Source organism: Papaver somniferum, chromosome 5 (assembly GCF_003573695.1).
Source record: "Papaver somniferum cultivar HN1 chromosome 5, ASM357369v1, whole genome shotgun sequence".
Lineage (NCBI taxonomy): Eukaryota > Viridiplantae > Streptophyta > Magnoliopsida > Ranunculales > Papaveraceae > Papaver > Papaver somniferum.
Window position 1 is genome coordinate 119,752,458 of NC_039362.1, and position 23,363 is coordinate 119,775,820.

The window sequence follows — 23,363 nt, forward strand, 5'->3', positions numbered from 1 at the left end:
TTGGTATGTTATTCTATTTTGGTCATGAAGTATCTCTATGAAAATTTCATGAGGATCCCACTAGTTTTCGTACCTTTGCCAATTTTTATTGACAAAAAGGGGGAGAATTAATGTGTAGTTTCATACCACAAATACATATGGTTTACAGATCATTATGTAAGGGGGAGTGGTTTTCATGTCGAGATGAAGTATTGACTAAGGGGGAGTGATACATATCACCATAGTATTGTTGTCGAAGTTGTGATACAATTGAACTTTCATGATGTGTAATAATACTATGACACTGTATAACAATGATCGACAACATTTTTTTTCTCATTGTTATCCTACGGATCTTCAACAACTATGATGCTGAGTTGAACACGTTTAGAATCATGTAGTACTTGGAAGTGACGAAGTTTTCGAGTCGTGTTGAAGATTCCAAGGAAATCAAGCATTTGGATGAGAAGCTACAATTTTTATTATTTTGTAATCCATATGTATTGATAGTTTTGTCACTAAAATTGACAAAGGGGGAGATTGTTAGAGCACTGCTCGGTCGAACTCGCGTGCGTTTCTATCTCAAGCATGTTTGTCAATGTTAGTGATCAAAACTATAAGTCTTGATTTCTAGTCTACTATAGATGTCTCGTACTAGGACATAAATTGTGTAGTTGAGCTTAGACTTCACGACGTTCATCATTTAAAGACGAAGAACTACTAAGGAGAGCTTTTGGAACTTCATCGACAAAAGGTATGTGGAGACTTAAACTCATCTATCACTTGGAAAGTCTATTTATACTCTATCTCCTATATTGAGACATAAGTCATGTTACGATATAGTTTTCTATATACACATTTGAGATTTCGAGCTGAGTTTATCTCCTTACATATTTCTCGAAATATGTGTTGGCAAGCTTTCACTTCAACCAATATATCATGTGAAAATTGTCGAGTAACATCTTACATGGTTTGTGTGATACAATCATTTGGTGTTGTCTTGGAATGTTTCGTTATGATTATTCTAATAACTTGAAAATTGCTTTGATGCTAATAGTGTGTGAAAACAGCTATTGTTATCCTATAAGAAAGTTTCAATGATTGAAATAAGAGTTTAGAACACTTAACCATTATTGGATATGTCATGTTGTGCACTCTTGCACATATGTAATCCATGTCCGGGAACCATAGTATGCTCACCCGTTTGCATACTGATGTACAGGTTCATATCCGAGAATTTCTGCTGGGATTGAAAGTTCGCGTACCCGTTTGCGTACTGGCGTAACCCAATCTTTGTCTAGGTATTTCAAGTATGTGTACCCGTTTGCATATTTGAAGTTTAAAGTTCTAAATCGGTTATGAACATGAACATAAACATTTATATAATAAGGAATGCAATCTTTGCAAACCGTGGCTATAATGTTCATGATTGATTCGAGTGAATCAAACCGATTTTTCTTAAGTTGTGTTCTTGTGTAATTCTATGAGAATATAGCAATTGAACAACTCTTTAACTAGTTTCATTTGAGTCATTTGAACTAGTTATGGTTAAGATGAATAAGGTTGATATGAGAGTAATCATATGGCTAACCTCGGTTAACTATTTGTGAACCAACATGGTGTACACGTTTAGGTATGGTTACATAAACCTAAATGAGGGTACATTTTATTTGTGGGTAACAAGCTAAGTTCGATCTAACGGTTGAAAGATATTAGCTTGGTTAAACCAGGTTTTTCATCTAACGGTGAATATTGAATGCTTTGCTACCAAGGTAACTTGGATTGCAAACCCTGATTTGAAAACTATATAAAGGAGAACTCCAGAAACTGGGAAAACTAATCCCCACACCTCTTGTGTGTTACTAACTGCATAATTAGAGTCGATTCTCCTTTAACCTTAGGTTTCTATCAAGACCCTGTAGGTTAACCACTTCAAAGACTTCATTGGGATTGTGAAGCCAGACCCAACTATTTTCTTTGTAGTTGCGTGTTCCGATCTTGCCTGATTCTATCGTGTTGAGTATAATTGAAATAATTGACTCGAGATTAATTTCTCCGTTAGGCAAGATAAAAGTAATCACAAACATCTTTGTCTCATCGTTTGTGATTCCACAATATCTTGTTTCGCTGGTCGATTAAGATTATTGTGAGGTGATTGATAATACTAGGTTGTTCTTTGGGAATATAAGATTGGTTTATCAACTGGTTCCTGTTCACCTTGATTTATCAAAAGACGGAACAAAAACTCTTGGGTATTTCTGTGGGAGACAGATATATTCAATCTATAGACTTTTCTGTGTGAGAAAAATTTGTGTATCAAGTCTTCAACTTTGGGTCGTAGCAACTCTTGGTTGTGGGTGAGATCAACTAAGGGAATCAAGTGCGTAGTATCCTGCTGGGATCAGAGACGTCAGGAACGCAACTGTACCTTGAATCGGTGTGAGATTGATTAGTGTTCAACTAAAGTCCAGTCCGAAGTTAATTGGTAGTATGCTAGAGTCTGTAGCGGCTTAATACAATGTGGTGTTCAATCTGGACTAGGTCCTGGGATTTTTCTGCATTTGCGGTTTCCTCGTTAACAAAACTTCTGGTGTCTGTGTTATTTCTTTTCCGCATTATATTTTGTTATATAATTGAAATATCACAGGTTGTGCGTTTAGATCAATCAATTAGAATATCCAACCTTTGGTTGTTGATTTAAATTGATTGACACTTGAACATTGGTCTTTGGAACCGTTCAAATTGTTTCACATAGTAATCAGGCTCGCGGATTTCTATCTGTTTGATTTGCTGATTACATTGTGAAACACAGATATTAAACTCTTTGATATACTTCACTCTAGATTGAGTTTGACTGTCTAGTTGATTCTCTAGAAAGTGTATTGGAGTAATTCCTCTCAGATTTCCAATCGAATTTTCGGGTGTGGTTGTTAGACCCCTGCATTTTCAATTGGTATCAGAGAAGGAAAACACTATAAACCTAATAAGTTTGTGTTTGACTGATCCTTAAAAGTTTTCCCTTGTGGGAAATTTCTTTGTGAAACTTGCTCTTGGCATCTGTAACGCACGCCAGAACTCCTTAAAGATTGTCCAGAGATTATTATCGAGAGAACCTCCGGTTTCTCATGATAATCTCATGTCATCTAAGACTTTGGAAAACTTAGATGATGAGAAACAATCTAAAGGAAAATTTAAAAAGAAAGGAAGGTTGAGAAAACGTTCTTTACGCTCAAAGATATGGAATCTCACTAGATTAACTCTTAATATTTTTGAGGAATACCATCATGATAGATCAATTGACAAAGATCTATGTAGAGCATGTGAAAGCGTTTTTAGATTCTTAGAAAAACTTAATTCTGTTAAGATTAAGAATCGATCCGATAAAAGTTCGGTACATATAAAATCATGCAATCATGATGTACGAACTAAACACGCTGTCAACACAAGTAGGTCCAATAAAACGGGTTCTCGTGTTGTTGACACAGTTTCAAGTTATTGGAAAAATCTTCTTTCTGGTCATATGAAAAGGAATTTAGAAAGCTCTAGTAACCCCAATTATCATCATTACTATGATTGTATCACTGATACTGCTCACAAATATCAACCAGAAATGGTGCATGAGGATCTCTCTGCACATCTTGCCACTTGGTAATAAGCCTGGCACTACCCCATTTGTATATATCTTGAGATGGGGAAAGAAATGGTTTGATTTGTGTATAGTTGGGTTAATATGTTATTCTGTTCTTCTAGGATATTCGAATAAGCTTTTTGCTGCACCGTCTTTTCACACAATTGTGTTTTCACGGTTGTACAACCTTGGTGTGTGAACATCAAAGAAAATCCTACATTCCTTTTGTGGGTCGCGGTTCAGAAACGGGTCCAAGCCCATTAGTGGGTATATAAAGAAGGAGTACGCGTACCTTCTTCTTCCTCCCATCTTGTCCGCGTACGTGAACTATCTAGGGTTCATGAAATTCCTCCATTAAATCATCTTTGGAGAAAAATAAGGAAAAGGGTGTTCAAGATTTGTTCCAAGTAAGTGATTTCCTATTGTTTTCCTTTCCAATTTTTAGATCTCATGATGAACTTCAAGGTTTCAAAAGGAACTTCAAAAAATTTGGGTTCTTCATCTTCTAGCAAGAATTTTCCTATAGATCAAGATTCTCTCAGGATTAGATTTGTTAATGATTCTTGTGCTAGAGTTTTTGAAAGGATTTCGTCTAATGGATTTATTCTAGAAAAGAAATTGGATTTTTCTAGTGAACATAAAGAGGATTTAATTTGCTTTGAAAAATTCAAGCTTGGAAATATTTTTGATGGTCTTGGTGAAGGTTTTGACACTCTTACAAGAATCTTCTATGCTAACATCTATGATGTTAATCATGACGACATGGAATTCAAGACCATGGTTAATAGACAAAGGATTCATGTAACTAGAGAGTTAATTTCAAGAATTACTAATATTCCCATTAGGAATTTTCGCCTTCCAAGACCTAGTCATGAACATCCTTCTTATGAAACCATCTCTACTGGACTTTGTGGTAAGAGTGTTTCTTGGAATGAAGGGAAATTTCCTACTAATAATCTTACTCTTGCTTTGATGTCCTTTGGTAAACTTGGAATATCTAATCTTTGTCCCTCCACTATTGAGAATTCTCGTTGGAGTCGTGAATTTGCGGAATTGGTCTATTTTCTTGTGTTGGATTCTCAAAGTCTTGACATTTGCGGGTTTATTCATATATCAAATGTTGTCACTGAAGTCTACCAACAAGAAACTTGGAGTTTCTTGCTTGATTGGGAGAATATGTCACACCTTTGCTATAGATCCGATTGGGAACTCTATTGGTTCTCCTAAGCTAGTCCGCCCTTGCACCTTCAGTCGCGTGAAGGAGAATGCTTGCAAGAGACAAAGATGCAACACACTTGATCGCTCATGTGATCCCACCTCCATGAATCTTCTTCATCAAATTCATAAAGATGTTTGTAAGATTAGTGTCAAAGTAAGGTGTGTTCAAGAACAATTACTTGTAATTGAAAAAGCGCGGGTCTAACAACACCACCCAATAATTCGATTAGCAATATGTATGGACAAACTAAGAAATACTTTGCTAGAGAATCAACTAGACAGTCAGACTCAATCTAGATTAAAGTATCTCAAGGAGACAATATCTCTCACTGGTTTTGATTTACTCAAGCTAAAACAATAGCGAGTCTTTAATCAAACACAAGGAATAACTTGGACGGTATCAAAGATCAATATCCAAGGATCAATCAATATCAATTAACAACCAAAGGTTGGATTTCCAATTGATGATCTTAACGCACAACCTGTATTATTTCAATTATATAAAATATAATGCGGAAAAGAAATAACACAGACACCAGAAGTTTTGTTAACGAGGAAACCGCAAATGCAGAAAAACCCCGGGACCTAGTCCAGATTGAATACACACTGTATTAAGACGCTACAGACACTAGCCTACTACAAGCTAACTTCAGACTGGACTATAGCTGAACCCCAATCAGTCTCCCACTAATTCAAGGTACAGTTGTACTCCTACGCCTCTGATCCCAGCAAGATATTTCGTACTTGATTCCCTTAGCTGATCTCACCCACAACTAAGAGTTGCTGCAACCCAAAATCGCAGACTTGATAATAAACAAATCTGTCTCATACAGAAAAGTCTATCAAAGGATAAATCTGTCTCCCACAGAAAAACCCTAGGTTTTGTTCCGTCTTAAGATATAAAATCAAGGTGAACATGAAAAAATTGATAATCCGGTCTTATATTCCCGAAGAACAACCTAGATTAATCAATCACCTCTCAACAATCCTTCTTGACTACACAAGCGGTTTGTCGAGGAATCACAAACAGCGAGGCGAAGATGTTTGTGACTTCTTTATCTTGCCTATCGGAGAACTCTCACGATCTCAAGCTAATCAAATATTGTACTCGTACGATAGAAGATGCAAGATCAGATCACACAACTACGATAAAAGTAGTATCAGACCCATGAAGTCTTTAAGTCGTTAACCTGGTTTTAGAGAAGAAAACCAAAGGTTAAAGGAGAATCGACTCTAGCGAGCGCACTAGTATCAAACAGACGTGTGGGGATTAGTTTTGCACGATGATAGATGTCTCCTTTATATAGCCTTCAAATCAGGATTTTGGCTTAGTTACAAAGCAATCCATATTCACCGTTAGATGAAAGCCTGATTTAGATTCAAGCTAATATTTCTCAACCGTTATATCGAAAACTTAGCTTGTCACACACACTTGGGTAGACGTTTACTGGGTTTGTGAAAACCATGCCCAAACGTGTACGTGTATGTTGGTTCAACATAGTAACCCAAAAGGTTAACCATATGAGCAATTCATATTAACCTAGTTCTTCTTCACCATAACTAGTTCAATTGACTCAAATGAACTAGTTAGAGAGTTGTTCCATTGCTATGAGATCTTATGTAACTACACAAGACACAATTGAAACAAAGATGATTCGATTAGATGAATCGGATCATGAACTTTATAGCCACGGTTTGCATAAGGCATTCCTTAGTAATTTAAGTTTCATGTTCAGAGCACATCTTTAGATCATAACCACTTAAGCTCACAAACAAGTTCGCGGACTTAAGGCAACCGACAGAGTTTTCCAAACTCAGCAGAAAATCTCGGCAAAGAGACTTCCGCCAGTTCGCAGACTAGGTTCATGGATTGAGTTTGCAGACTAAACACGCAAACGAGTTTTTGGAAAATCCCAGCAGAAATTCTCGGCAAGAGAACTTCCGTCAGTTTGCAGACTGAGTTCGCAAACTAAGTTCGCGGACTTGTCAAAGCCAATTCCTCCGGTTTCTCTCAATCAACAAAGTCCGAAAACTTCGGATTAAGGAATAAATGGTTATGTAATCTAAACTCGCATTCCAATTATTGAGACATTCTCAGAGGACGTTATATAGCCGTTATTCACAGACCGTTTCACGTCAAAGCAATTCTCAAAGTAATTGAAACTTTTCATGACTTTCGTCACTAGGTGAAGATAAACTTGATCAAAGCGAAACGCTTTACCAACGCACGATTTCGAGAAAAAGATAAGTAGTGAATACTCAGCTCGAAATGTCAGATTGTATGATCCAGTCTATATAACATACGACCTTTTGTCACATAAGAAGTTGGAGATAGAATAGATAGACTTTTGGGTGATAGATAAGTTCAAGTATCCACAGACCTTTTTGTTGATGAAGTTCCACGGTTCCTTGAGTAGATCTTCGTCGTTGTATGATGAATCGCCATGAAGTCCTTGAACTCATCTAAACTTTTCTATCCTAGTCCGAGACTTAGCTATAATAGACTAGAAATTAAGACTCATAGTTTTGATCACTAACATTGACAAACATGCTTGATATAGCAACGCATGCGAGGTCGACCGAGCTATGCTCTAACAGTAATTGCTACCAAGTTTCCTGATATCAAGGATGACATGAACAGGATTCAAGCCACTCTTATGGTTTCTGATGATGAAGATGTTGACTAATTTCTCCATGTCTTACCACTTGTGAGTGACATTTAATTTATTTTGTCCAGTAAATCTTCTTATGAGAATTTATTTATTGTGTTTTTAGAAGAATAACTAGGGTTTGTAATAGCCATTATTGTGACTACACATAGCTATGTCCAACATTTTCATCTTCATGTTTTAGATTTATTTATTTAAATTCTAAGTTTTTTGAAGATGATTTTTGCAATTTTAATCTTTATGACTTTATGTATTGCAAATTGTTATGGGATATGTTGTTTACGTCCGTGAACCTGTGACTGTCCCATACTTGTTCAAAAGTTATCTCTATTATGTCGGTATGAAAGTATTCATAAAAGATATAATGAACTTTTGACAAACAAAAGTTAAAGCCTTTTATATCATTATGCAAATTTTGATGGAATAAAGGATAAAACTTTTGTTTACAAGGATTAAGTCTATTGTATGTCATTGTGCAAATAGTGATGAAAAATAGGACGAATCCTTTTGTATTCCGCAGTATTGGTCGATCTCCGATCCACACTTTTTATGCATATACTGTGAGGCTCCGTAAGTTCTCTTATGTCGAGCACAGTCAATTGAATTGATCATTTTTGTGGTTGATTCAATTGAGATTTTTGGATTCAAATCCATGTTTTCATGTGATTTGGTTATATCCAAAGAAATCATTTTTTTCTTGTAAAAGCAAGGTCGCCTTTGTTGTTCTTTCGGGAATGACATAATATGGGGGAGAGTTCGTTTTGAACTTGTGCTTAATTGCCAAATCTTTGTGGGGAGTGCGACTGTGGAATATTGTAGGGGTTATCTTGTATCTTTATAAACTCCTTGATGAATGCATTTAGCTTCGGCTTTATGATTGCATATGAATAAGTTGGTATGTTATTCTCTTTTGGTCATGAAGTATCTCTATGAAAATTTCATGAGGATCCCACTAGTTTTTCGTACCTTTGCCAATTTTTATTGACAAAAAGGGGGAGAATTAATGCGTAGTTTCATTATGTAAGGGGGTGTGGTTTTCATGTCGAGATGAAGTATTGACTAAGGGGGAGTGATACATATCACCATAGTATTGTTGTCGAAGTTGTGATACAATTGAACTTTGATGATGTGTAATAATGTTATGACATTGTATAACAATGATCGACAGCATTTTTTTTCTCATTTTTATCGCTACGGATCTTCAACAACTATGATGCTGAGTTGAACACGTTTAGAATCATGGAGTACTTGGAAGTGACGAAGTTTTCGAGTCGTGTTGAAGATGCCAAGGAAATCAAGCATTTGGATGAGAAGCTACAATTTTTATTTATTTTGTAATCCATATGTATTGATAGTTTTGCCACTAAAATTGACAAAGGGGGAGATTGTTAGAGCACTGCTCGGTCGAACTCGCATGTGTTGCTATCTCAAGCATGTTTGTCAATGTTAGTGATCAAAACTATAAGTCTTGATTTCTAGCCTATTTATAGATGTCTCGGACTAGGACATAGATTGTGTAGTTGAGCTTAGACTTCACGGCGTTCATCATTTGATGACGAAGAACTACTAAGGGGATCTTGCGGAACTTCATCGACAAAATTTATGTGGAGACTTAAACTCATCTATCACTTGGAAAGTCTATTTCTACTCTATCTCCTATATTGAGACGTAAGTCGTGTTACGATATAGTTTTCTATATACACATTTGAGATTTCGAGCTCAGTTTATCTCGCTTATATATTTCTCGAATATGTGTTGGAAAGCTTTCTCTTTAAACAAGTTCATCTTATATCATGTGAAAATTGCCGAGTAACATCTTACATGGTTTGTGTGATACAATCATTTGGTTGTCTTGGAATGTTTCGTTATGATTATTCCAATAACTTGAAAATTGCTTTGATACTAATAGTGTGTGAAAACGGATATTGTCATCCTCTAAGAAAGTTTCAATGATTGAAATAAGAGTTTAGAACAGTTAACCATTATTGGATATGTCATGTTGTGCACTCTTGCACATATGTAATCCATGTCCGGGAACCATAGTATGTGCACCCGTTTGCGTACCGGTTGGTTTGAGAAATCCAGGAACCTAAGTATGCGTACCCATTTGCGTACTGATGTACAAGTTCATATCCGAGAATTTATGTTGGGATTGAAAGTTCGCGTACCCGTTTGCGTACTGGCGTAACCCAATCTTTGTCCGGGTATTTCAAGTATGCCTACCCGTTTGCATACTTGAAGGTTAAAGTTCTAAAATCGGTTATGAACATGAACGTAAACATTTATATAATAAGGAATGCAATCTTTGTAAATCGTGCCTATAATGTTCATGATTGATTCGAGTGAATCAAACCGAGTTTTCTTCAATTTTGTTCTTGTATAATTCTATGAGAATATAGAAATTGAACAACTCTTTAGCTAGTTTCATTTGAGTCATTTGAACCAGTTATGGTTAAGATGAATAAGGTTGATATGAGAGTAATCATATGTCTAACCTCGGTTAACTATTTGTGAACCAACATGGTGTACACGTTTAGGTATAGTTACATAAACCTAAATGAGGGTACATTTCATTTGTGTGTAACAAGCTAAGTTCGATCTAACGGTTGAAAGTTATTAGCTTGGTTGAATCAGGTTTTTCATCTAACGGTGAATATTGAATGCTTTTTTACCAAGGTAACTTGGATTGCAAACCCTGATTTGAAAATTATATAAAGGAAAACTCTAGCAACTGGGAAAACTAATCCCCACCCCTCTTGTGTGTTACTAGTTGCATAACTAGAGTCGATTCTCCTTTAACCTTAGGTTTCTATCAAGACCCTGTAGGTTAACGACTTCAAATACTTCATTGGGATTGTGAAGCCAGACCCAACTATTTTCTTTGTAGTTACGTGTTCTGATCTTGCCCGATTCTATCGTATTGAGTACAATTGAAATAATTGACTCGAGATTAGTTTCTCCGTTAGGCAAGATAAAATTAATCACAAACATCTTCGTCTCATCGTTTGTGATTCCACGATATCTTATTTCGCTAGTCGATTAAGATTATTGTGAGGTGATTGATAATACTAGGATGTTTTTCGGGAATATAAGACTGGTTTATCAATTGGTTCCTGTTCACCTTGATTTATCAAAAGACGGAACAAAAACTCTTGGGTATTTCTGTGGAAGACAGATTTATTCAATCTATAGACTTTTCTGTGTGAGACAGATTTGCTTATCAAGTCTTCGACTTTGGGTCGTAGAAACTCTTGGTTGTGGGTGAGATAAACTAAGGGAATCAAGTGCGTAGTATCCTGCTGAGATCAGAGACGTAAGGAACACAACTGTACCTTGAATCAGTGTGAGATTGATTAGGATAGAGTATGTAGCGTCTTAATACAATGTGGTGTTTAATCTGGACTAGGTCCCGAGGTTTTTCTGCATTTGAAGTTTCCTCGTTAACAAAACTTCTGGTGTCTATGTTATTTCTTTTCCGCATTATATTTTGTTATATAATTGAAATATCACAGGTTGTGCGTTTAGATCAATCAATTAGAATATCCAACCTTTGGTTGTTGATTTAAATTGATTGACACTTGAACATTGGTCTTTGGTACCGTTCAAGTTGTTTCACATAATAATCAGGCTTTACTCTTTGATATACATTGTGTAACAGAGATATTAAATTCTTTGATATACTTTACTCTAGATTGGGTCTGACTGTCTTGTTGATTCTCTAGAAAGTGTACTAGAGTACGTCCTCTCAGATTGCCAAACGAATTGTTGGGTGTGGTTGTTAGACCCCTGCATTTTCAATTCTATTTTAAGATTTCAAGCTAAGTTTGCTTAAAACCAAAACAATATCCCTCAACCGTTAGATGGTCTTAGCTTTTTATACACAAATGAAATATACCTTCATTTATATATGGTCTTAGCTTGTTTTCATCTAACATTCTAGATCAAATGATAATCAAATGAATCTAATTGTGTTACTCATAGAGTTGTTCAATTGTTTATATTCTCATAGAAGTATACAAGACACAATTAAAACAATATCGGATTGATTCAAGAGAATCAATTCATGAACATTAAGCCATGGTTTGCAAAGATTGCATTCCTTATATATATATGTATTTTTTCATGAGTATGAAATCATACTTAAACGATTTTAGAACTTAAACCAACTTAGTTTGCAAAAGGGTACGCAAACTTAAGTTCCGGACTTTGGTATTGTCCGACAGTTCGCAAACCAGTATGCATACTGTCGTCCCGGACCTAACTCAGGTAGAACCGTTCGCATAATGGTATGCATACTTGGCTCCCGGACTTTAACAATTAAAACCGTTTTCATAATGGTATGCAAACTTGGTTTCCAGACCTGAGTCATACTACAACAGTTTGCATACTGGTATACATACTGTGATATATCCAGACAATGGTTAATTGTTCTAAACTCCCATTTTAATCATTGAAACATCCTTAGAAGATGACAATAACTGTCTCACACAAACTATTAGCTTATAAGTAATTTTCAAGTGATCGAATGATCAAATACGAAACATTCCGAGTCTACATCAAATAACTGTCTCACACAAATCATGTAAGATGTTTCAAGGCAATTTTCACGTGATCATCTTTTGACTCATTATTTAGTTTACAACAAATAAATTGTTTCCAACTAAACTCGTCAAGAATAATGATGAACGTAGATAAAGAAAAAAGCTTCCAACACATATTTCGAGAAAGATATAAGCGAGTTAAACTCAATTCGAAATATCAAATGTGTATAATGTAAAGTCTATATAGTTATACGACTTAGTCTCAATAGGAGATAGAATAAAATAGACTTCTGAGTGATATATAAGTTTTAGTCTCCACATACCTTTTGTTGATGAAGTTCCTCCAAGCTCTCCTCAGTAGATCTTCGTCTTCAATCGATGAACGTCGTGAAGTCTAAGGCTCAACTACACATTCTATCCTAGTCTGAGACATAGCTATAAGTAGACTAAAATCAAGACTTATAGTTTTGATCACCTAAACTTGACAAACAAGCTTGAGATAGCAACACTTGCGAGTTCGACCGAGCACTGCTCTAACAAGTTCTTGTACAATAATCAATTCATGAACATTAAGCCACGGTTCGCAAAGTTAATTTGCATTCCTTAAATCAAAAATATTTTAGTCATGAGTATGAGAATCATACATTACCGATTTTACTGTGTTCGCAAACTAGGTACGCGAACATCAGCTCCGGACCTTGGCCTAGTCAAGCCGTTCTCAAAACCGGTTCGCGAACAATTGTTCCGGACCCAACTCAGGTAAATCCGTTTGCATATTAGGTACGCAAACAAGAGTTCCGGACCTGAATCATCACAATATAGTTCACATACTGGGTATGCATACTGTGTTGTATCCAGACATGGGTAATCGTTCTAAACTCTTATTTCAATCATTGAAACATCCCTAGAAGACGACAATGGTAATCTTAAACATACCATTAGCTTTAAGTAATTTTCAAGTGATCAAATGATAAATACGAAACTTCCCGAGCTAACATTAAATGACTGTCTCACACAAATCATGTAAGATGTTCAAGGTAATGTTCACATGATCATCTTTTGACTTAATATTTAGTTTCCAACAAATAAATTGTTTCCAACTAAACTCGTCAAGAATACGATGAACATAGCTGAAGTTAAAAACTTACAACACGTATTTCGAGAAATACATAAGCGAGATAAACTCGGCTCGAAATATCAAATGTGTATAATGTAAAAGTCTATATATCTATACGACTTAGTTTTATTAGAAGATATAATAAAATAAACTTCTGAGTGATAGATAAGTTTTAGTCTCCACATACCTTTTGTTGATGAAGTTCCTCCAAGTTCCTCATTAGATCTTCTTCTTCAATTGGTGAACGTCGTGAAGTCTAAAGCTCAACTATACATTCTATCATAACCCGAGACATAGCTATAATTAGACTAGAAATCAAGTATATAGTTTTGATCAACTAAACTTAACAAACAAGCTTGAGATAGTAACGCTTGCGAGCTCGACCGAGCAGTGCTCTAACGGATCAATCAAAATATTCAATGAAGAACTGAATCAACACATCATGATTTCCTTTTCGATTATAAAACAATTTCATACATCTACTTCCTTAAAATAATGTAATACACATAGTTTTCTAGGATGAAATCACACATATATAATGCACACATGATCAAGTAACTAAATACAATAGATTATGTTGATGTCGTATTTACGAAGTTCCAAAGATAAACGTTTATACTTCATAATATAATTTCTTAATACTTTTATCATACTATTACGACCAAGTCTAACACTAGAGTTTTATATGTATATATCTTCACATGTTATGTTTTCAATCCAAAACGACTTGAAAGATACGTTAGGAATGGAAACAAGATCAAGTCAATATTACTAACCTCAAGAGGAAGGATGATGTCGTCGTTGCAGTCGTTACTTCTTCACTTTCTTCAGGTCTTCGTAGTAATACTTGTATGTCTCAACATTCCTAGACTTTCTTGTCTAAACTAAATGAAATTGACTCTAGTATTTAATCAAGCGACTCTAGATGAGTTTTAATACTAAAATATGACAACCAACCTTGACATATCTACGCTTGGTGGGTTCAACCGAGCTATGCTCTAACAATCTCCTCTTTTGTCAATTTTAATGACAAAACTCTAACACATATGGAGGTAAATGAATTACTAAAAACTCTAATATCAGCATGTTGGAACGGTAACCCAGAAGACCCAATCCAGTCTAGAACTGGTCTAAGCCAGACAAATTTATTAGAGCAATGGAAAAAAAGTTGTAATTGGTATTCTAACATTTAACCTGAAATCCATGATTTTCACTCTAAAATTCCACCAAAATTCCCTCAAACATAGAAAGCTTCATAAAAAGAGACATACATCAAAATAATGTCAATTTTCCTTTTTTATTTTTTTATCTTCATTTTGTTATCCTGGATCAGAATCTTAAAATCTTTTTTCCTCTGCCACTACTAAATCCCTTTTCTTCTATTCTCTCTTTAATTGAACATATTAGAAAATAACAAAAAGTACAAGGCGAAGAAGAAATAAGAACACATTTTTGAAAAATCACCGTTGTAAATCAAAATACATAAAATCCATGCCTTAAGATTAGAGTAGATCCATAAAATCCTTGATAAATTTAATATCAACAAATAATCGATTGTTATAAATGTGGTTAGTTGTGATATATATAGATGAATCTGTGGCGGGTGTTAATCGAGTGAGAGAGAGAATAGAAAAGGCACACGTTAGTTTTGATAGATATGGAGGAGGCAAATAGTTAGGTTAGAAAGAGAATAAGTGAGAATTGAGAAGACTATGTTTGTAAAATATAAAAAGGTCAAGAAGGTAAAGACTTGGGACCATAAATTGAATGGCATCCACGATAAACTTAATTGTTTATGTCTAATATTAACCCACTCGTTCAACCAGTTGACCTTGACCCAATGACTTTTCCGGTTCGATGTCCGATCTGGGTTTCAAAACATTGCTATGGACAGAGTCGAGACAATACAACAACAAGGTATACACTTGAAAATAGTTACAGTATGAAACTGACATATTATAGGATCACTATCAAGTTTCTTGGATTAACATACAAGTGTTACAGTCCAACATCGATAAACGAATGTTCGATAAATGAATAACCTCGCCAAATAATAATTTTCACCGGTCCCGACTTGGGTCCGCCAAGGTGATAAATGAATAACCTCGCTTAATGCATTAATGAAAAAAATTGAACCCTTAAAGTTCTTATAGAAATATAAACGAATAATCACTAAATTTCATATAAAAAATATACTCCCTCCGTTTCACAAAGATAGTCCGCTTTGACTTTCTCAGAATATTAAGGAGACCATACTATTTTACTTGACTACCCTTAGTTACTTACCTATTTTATTTTAATAAAAATGCTAGTAATAAAGACTATCCAAAATTGTTGTGAGAATTATAAATACGAAATATAAAGGAAAATTTAAAAGATATCGAATTTATGAAGTATAAACTTTATAAGGAATTTATTTTTTAGAGTTAAATGTATATTTTCTTAAAAGGAATGCATGATATATTTGTTTCCTCAATTATATGAATTTCTTTAATATTTTAGATTGGGTCACGTTAAAAATGGATTTATGATTATAAAGAATTCAAGAGTATATTAGAGAGTTCATTGAAAAAGTATGTCTATAAACAGAAGCTGGACACAATTTTGAAACTGACGAAAAAGGAATAGAGGATGGTCTTTCAGAAACAGAGGGAGTATATAAGAATAACCCAAAATACATAATCAGTAAATTTTACATAAAAATATATGTAGTAATAAACTAAAAAAAAATCATTTATTGTCTTTTTCTTCCACCCAAACCAAAATGCACCGCATCCTTAATTTTAGGCAATGCTTGCACAATTTCTGGAATTTTTTGCTCGTGTTGTAGCAAGTAATTTTTTAAAGTGACCATCGCTTTAAAGGAATCTTTATATGACACATTTGGTACGGCGCTAGTATCATCTGGTTCAGGATCATTCTCATCATTCATTATTGACTCAATAATTTCTTCGTCTGTTGGAACTTGGAGATTCCGTAACTGCATCATTCTCGTTAGGATAGTTTAAAAGATATTCGACGTCCATCACATTTATATAACGTAAATTATAAATGACACCAGTTAATCCTTGGATATATTCTTCTAATTGACCATTTTTTGGTTCGGGAACATCAACATCTTCAGACTGAATCTTACAATGACAGAAACAATTTGCAATTATTTTTGCCGTCACATCGAATCTCCAAGACATAGTAGCAAAATTAATAGCATCCAAAATTTTAATCTTTTCAAGATTTGGTGGGTGAACTTCAAGGCTTTGCAAGATGTTAGAATAAAAACGACACTAATAATGAACTTTGAATGCTCGAATAATCCCAGCATCACATGGTTGAATTTTAGATGTTGTGTTAGAGGTCAAGAAAATGAACTCTACATTTTTCAGGCCTTCAACTACCCTCTAGGTACATTTCAACATCTTCTCTTATACAACTTAACTTTTTAATTAAGAAAATATTGTCTAAATGAATAAATATTTAAATGAATAAAATATTTATTTATCGACAAATAGATAACCCCGCTAAACGAATATTTTTTCTTGGTCATGAGGGAATTCATTAATCGGTGTTAGACTGTATTTACTTTATTATAACTAAACAATTATAATTCGGAAGTAAAGTAAGTGACACAACAAGATTTTGTTAACGAGGAAACAACAAATGCAGAAAACCCCGGGACCCAGTCCAGTTTTGAATAATCTTAGAAATAAGCCGCTATACAAAGAACAAAGCCAACTTCGTATAGTTGAGACCAAGTAATCTACCCCTAGTTTGAATGATATTATGTCAGAAGAGAAGACTCTCAAGAATAATCAAACTAAGTGCAATCAAAGTTTCAACAACGGTTAGTCAATTAAATCAATAATCGAAAACTAAAATAACAATGCAATTATCTAGTTTCCTACCAACGGTACTTTCTGGAGCTTCTTGATCCCACAAAAGTCTTTAAACGAGCGGACGTAAGAGATTTCGCCTAATTAGGGTAATCTTTTCTCCGGAATAGTATTACAAGTAACACTATTAGTCGGTTCCACCAGAAACAACAAAAAATGAAGTTTTCCTGGCTAAGGATCATTTCTAAGAAGAACAAACTCCATTATTTGTAGACCAAGGATGTTTGGACAACAAAAAAAAATTCTAAAACCGGAAAGATTCTCAAGATATGCAATGAAGTACCTAATTTCGGTTTTCATATTTCCAAATAATATCCAACTTGTAATTCTAAAATCTCTCTTAGAAAATTTCTAATATTAGTTTAGCACTTAACTAATATAGCTTTTCTAGAGATATGTTTTGATTTCTGGAAAATCAAAAACATATAATTCGGAGATCGTATTTAAAATATTCTCCAATATTTTTGATTTGGGATCATCTTGAGTATCAAGGAATAGCTTTGAACAATCAATAATAAAAATTAGGCATATGTTCAAATTATGTCGACATTTAAAACTTTTGTATCTACCAAACCCTAATTCCAAACTCACACAAACCCTAAAGTGTATGTGAATATTGGAAATCGTTTTTTCTCTTAAGATCGGTTGTACCGTGACTCCTAAAATAGGCTAGGATCGGTTGTACCATGACTCCCTATATAGATAGGGATCGGTTTTACCAAGACTCTCAACAAAAGCTAGGATCGGTTCTACCATGACTCCAAATATAGGTAGGGATCGGTTCTACCAAGACTCCCAACAAAAGCTAGGATCGGTTCTACCATGTATCTCGAGATAGGTAGGGATCACTTCTACCTTGAATCTCAACATAATTTAACATCGGTTCTACCTTAATTCCCTCCTTAGGTACGAATTGGTCATCCAATAGATCTTCAAAGAAAACTGGATCAAACCACCTATAAATTTCCTTTTGATTGCTAAACCAGTTCGTATTTCTATTTTCTTAAACCAATGTAAAAAAACATAGTTTCCTAGGATGAAATCAAACCTATATTCAATACATAATCAAGTAACAAGTTACATATACTATGTCGATGTCGCGTTTACGAAGTTCAAAAGAAACCCGCTATACTTCGTAATTCAATATATTTCCTTGACACTTTGATCATAATAATATGACCAAGTCTAATACTAGAGTATCATACATAACCTCGCATGTTATGTTTAGATCTTAAATGACTTGAAAGAAACAATAGGAATGGAAACAAGTCAAGTCAGTATTATTAACCTCAAGTGGAAAGATGATGTCTTCATTATAGTAGATACGTCTTCGCGTTCTTTAGATCTTCAGAGTAATACTTGTACGTCTCAACATTCCTAGACTTTCTAGTCTAACCTAAACGAAGTTGACTCTAGTAATCTTAATCAAGAGACTCTAATTGAGTTTTAATACTAAAATATGATAACCAACCTTGACATACCAACGTTTGGTGGGTTCAACTGAGCAATGCTCTAACAATAGTATAATGACCAAGTCACCAATACTAGAGACAAGTCTATAAAATGTACATCATATGTTATTGAAAAGGACAGGGTACCAAGTACACCACCAAACTTTTTCGTCTGGCAACCTAAATGGACAATACCTAATACAAACGTAAGCAGACCAATTTAATGATCCTTAACAATATATAGAGAGAGCTTATATCTCTATCCCTTCTCAATCAGAAAGTCTAGACAATGGAGTTCGTGAACCTGATTTTTAAGAAGAGTACTTGGACGATCCAAAAAATCAATATCCGAGATCAATCTAGTCGTATCCAAATAATCCAATCAAAATTCTTCCAAGTATGAAACTTGTTATCTATCTTTCAAGTTGCGAATACTACAAGAACAAGCCTCATAATCGATCACAATTAATATGGACGTATCTACTAAGATGAAATATGTACTACTTGTGTAAATCTAATTATCAAGATAAACAATATAATGTGGAAAAGGAAAAACACAAGACACCAGAAGTTTTGTTAACGAGGAAACTGCAATAGCAGAAAAATCCCTGGACCTCGTCCAGAATTGAACACAAAACTGTATTAAGTCGGTACAGACACGAGCCTACTATCATACTTCTGACTAGAATTTAGTTGAGACGGAATCCAGCCCCCAAACGATTCAGCTACAATCGCGCTCCTTATGTCTCTTGAACCTCGCAAGGCTCTACGCAATTGACGTCCTTTATAGCCTAGGAGTTGATTTAACCTAAGTGAAGACTTCTAATACCAATCTTCCTCTAACACATAACCCTATGTGATTTTCCTTTAGATCAAAGATCAAGGCTTGGAAATATTCATGCTACAGAATATTCATCACCAACAACCATGACAATAAGAAGTTCCAATTCAGGTGCAAGGATAATTATCAGCAACCATGACAATAAGAAGTTCCAGTTTTACGCAATTTTCATGCTACAAAATATTCATCACAAGCAACCATGACAATAAGAAGTTCCAATTCAGATGCAAGGATAATTATCTCATGCTCGATCGAAAAAATTACAAGCAGCAGTTCCCGTCTTCTTTAATTATATTCTCAATCAAGTGAATGTTTCACAGTCCAGGAATTTATTTATTCGTCGTGCTCTACCTATTCTAAGAAAAATTTCCATGATTTTCCAAGAGGAAGCTAGTTATCAACTTATAAGAACCATCCTCAATACGAATGAGAAAGCGGTTCGTATAAATTCGTAACCGACTGCCCAAATTGGATGGTACTGCAAGGATCCATAAAGGAGAACTTTGATTTGATTTGATAGAGCGGAAACTTCTTCACGAAAATAATTCCTTCATATGATCGAGGTAACCACGATCAATTGTCTGAATCAAAGAAATCACAAAAGATTAATGACATACTGCCTTATATCCTTTTTAAGAGAAGCAAACAGAGTTGTACCACAATTACAAATTGCACTTGTCAAACAACCAAACCAACAAAATTTAAATTACTTTTTCATACTATGGATTAATACTTGTAGAGAAAAATCACTAAAGTTTTTAATAATAGTGGTGCTGCTAAAAGTAACCAAAGCATGGCACCAGATGACAGAGAAGCTTTATAACTGATATTATACCAATTCAAAGATATTTTTTTTAAAGGTTACACGGTACAGAGATATTGCCCAGTGAAAGTCTCTCTTGTTAGCGTAAAAAGTATAGAGATAAAAAGTAAGAAAATGGAATGAGTTCTTCTGAAAACAATAAGAAATGTGATTCACCACTATTAAGAATCGGATCACCAGCAAAATCACCAGCAAGAGAGTTTAGCAATGAACTACACCAGTGAGATCAGTCCCACTACATAATACCTTAAAAATTGTGGCCCAAGCATCATCGGCAACTATATTTTAGGACTGCTATTTACTGAGAATGCACTTTATATTTCAAGATTTCTTATACATTTCACAGTTAAATAGTCACAGTCTATACTCCAATGATTGAATCCAGACCCGCTTTATGAATTTTTATATTGAAGATTAAACATAATTAAACATAATGATAGTATGAAGATAAGACACCTACCACCTTTTGGACATCTAGAAGTTTTTTGCTTGAGCCAATTTTTTTTTGTCAGCATTGGTGCAAGCGGAGAATCAACCAAGATAGAATATTTATCATGAGGTTCAATTTAAAGGAATTGCTAATCTAGCATATCTGCATATGTTACTTTAGCATATACGCGCACATTCTAAAGATGGAGATATCTCATTGATAGTGTTATCACCAAATCCCTTCCTCCATCCAATCATCTCTACCCATGTATGCTTTGCTTTATCGTATCAAACTTCCCTGCTTTCAAAAACCTGCGATATTGAGCACAAATTAGTATGAATGAGCTAACTAATCTTCAAACATGCTGGTTATGTACATTGGTTATGTATATATATGAACACACTGGTGGAATTTCCAAGTCTACACTACACACTGGTGGAATTTCCAAGTCTACACTATGCAAGTCAATCGAGGAAAGAGCCGTCAAATTACTTTACCCCACCAAGTGAGGCTAGAAGGGAAATGAAATTCCCAGCAACATCATGATCATCAAATCACTTGACAAAAAACATATAATTTTAGGGTTATAGTAGTTAGAAATCTTTCAACTTCTGAAGATTTTAATTTTATTCTTAACGAATTCTTTCCGTCAGAATTTTCAAGAGATAAAGCTCAGCAAAAAATATCATATTCTCAGATAACATTTCTCTAACAATTACTTCCCTTTTTCTTTTTTTCCGGTTATATTCCTAGTATCAAGATCCATCCTCTCTTCCACTTTACTACTGAGAGATCTCTCAAAGAAGGTTATTCAATATTTTGTGGCAAAAGGATTAACATGCTCTTATCATGTGCCCAGTACAAAAGCTATGTTCCCACTGCATTCTAAGACTGCGGCATACCTCACCCTCCCCTTCCATCTATAATACTGTATTTTTTAACCCATGCAGTTTCAGTTTCTAAATCAACTAAAACATTATTCAGATTTGTGACATCCATAATCATGAATAACTCTACCAAAATTATTAACTGGATTAATATATTAGAATCCTTAAGAAACCTACTTCACTGATGTTTATCAATAAGAAACTCAAAAATTGGGATGAGAAGATTCGGAAGTAGTACCTATTTGAGATAGTAAACCTCACACATCTTCTTCAGCAACAAAATTTGAGGATTTAAACCGAGAATTTCTCAAATTATATCATCAGTAATCAGGCAAGATGTGCAAAAGTTGGTGAAACTTCAAATACCAAACCGGGGGAACCAAATCCAATTAGTAGAACACTATACTGTTGCACTTTCTGACCCGATTAAAGACTGCGTAGTCAGAGTTGATAAAAATTAACTTATAAGCTCGAGTTAAGCCCGAAACTAATCAAATCCTAGGTCACCATAGTAAACATATTCAAAATAATTCTTGATCAAACAATTACCCAATGTATGAACATACAGACATACGTTTCCTTTGCCTGATTCAACCTGGAAAATTTTCAGGTAGGAGAGAACCTGGAACTATACCAGCCCCCATAATAACGTAAAAGCCAACCTGAAGGACAGTTATAATAAAAATTATGGCGTTCTGAACTCAAATTAAAGACAACTCAGAAGCATATATTGATGGTATTGAAATTGAAACTACAAAATCAAATTCTTATTTCTTAACCAAATATAGTTGATTCGCGCACTCCCTGTAAATCAAAGTCCAAAACAGAAATTTCTAATCATAACCAAATATAGAGTTAGATAATCAAGAAAAATAAATTAGGACTAACATAAATTTAAAAAAAAAAAAAAAAAAACACGAAATCCCACAAAAAGAAATCAGAAGTTACCTTGCAAAAGATCGAAGCATGGATATCAAGTGATTTTCCATATTTGTTCTTCTCAACCAAACATAAAACCTAAATACCAATCAAACAATAACAGATTGATTAAAATGAAGAAGGCACCAGGATTGCAGAAAAATAGAGATGAGGTTTTTTCTTTGTGCCATGAGAAATTTGAGAGAACAAAAGTTTAGGGCTGAATTATTCACCTTTATTCCCTAACAAACAAAGTTCGTTGATCGTCCGTATATCTGTATAACTAAGGAGCGTACGTATAAAAAAGAAAATTCTCCAATTTAATATGGTTACCAAAGAACTTATGTCAAGAAATAAATCTAAAACTTCCGAAGTTAGCTACTTATTATGTACAAATTTAAGAAAATCCACGAAAAATAATTTGTTTGAAAATGCTAGATTTGTGTCGCCTAGTAAATCACTTCCGAAGTTAGAGCTTCTCCGATGTATGCGAAGATAAATGTGTAAGAGCATTTCCAATGGAATATGGGTCTCTAAAAATATTGAAGCCACCTAAAATTTTAGAAACTCTAAACAAAGAAAATCTCTCTAGTGGTGGTTGGACATTAAAAATTTAATCTGATGTGAAAGTTTGAGTTTGGAAAAGAGTATGGGTTTTTAGAGACTCTCGTCCATATCCACGTCATCACTATTTGTTTTTATTTTATTTATTTTGTTAGATTTTGTGAATTAACTTTCTACAAATAAGTGACAAGTGTTTCAAAATAGGTATGGATACAACTACCACTGGAGATGCTTATTAAAACCAAAAAAGTTATTTGATTCTATGTTGTAAAATACCTCTTTTTTAGGTCTCCACATGGGATAAATATCCATACACCATTGGAGATAGGGCTGTTCATGGTCGGTTTTGGTTCGGTTTCTAGCCAAACCAAAACCGAAACCAATATTATTGGTTTCTAAAAATCTAA

The 23,363-nt window shown here is 34.5% G+C and overlaps 1 long non-coding RNA gene across 3 annotated transcripts; it reads right to left on the reverse strand.

Annotated features, from left to right (window-relative positions):
• Positions 1-19,421: 19,421 nt before the first annotated feature.
• On the reverse strand, positions 19,422-22,927 carry LOC113282520. Of its 3 annotated transcripts, none has more exons than XR_003326990.1 (5): positions 22,626-22,925; positions 22,423-22,491; positions 21,713-22,278; positions 20,618-20,898; positions 19,422-19,915 (listed from the first exon to the last, which is right to left on the reverse strand). It is a non-coding gene; the product is annotated as an uncharacterized LOC113282520 (long non-coding RNA). The 3 variants fall into 3 exon arrangements; XR_003326991.1 differs by lacking the exon at positions 19,422-19,915 and having other exon boundaries at positions 20,460-20,898; positions 21,713-21,907; positions 22,024-22,278; positions 22,626-22,926; XR_003326989.1 differs by lacking the exon at positions 19,422-19,915 and having other exon boundaries at positions 20,460-20,898; positions 22,626-22,927.
• Positions 22,928-23,363: the final 436 nt, after the last annotated feature.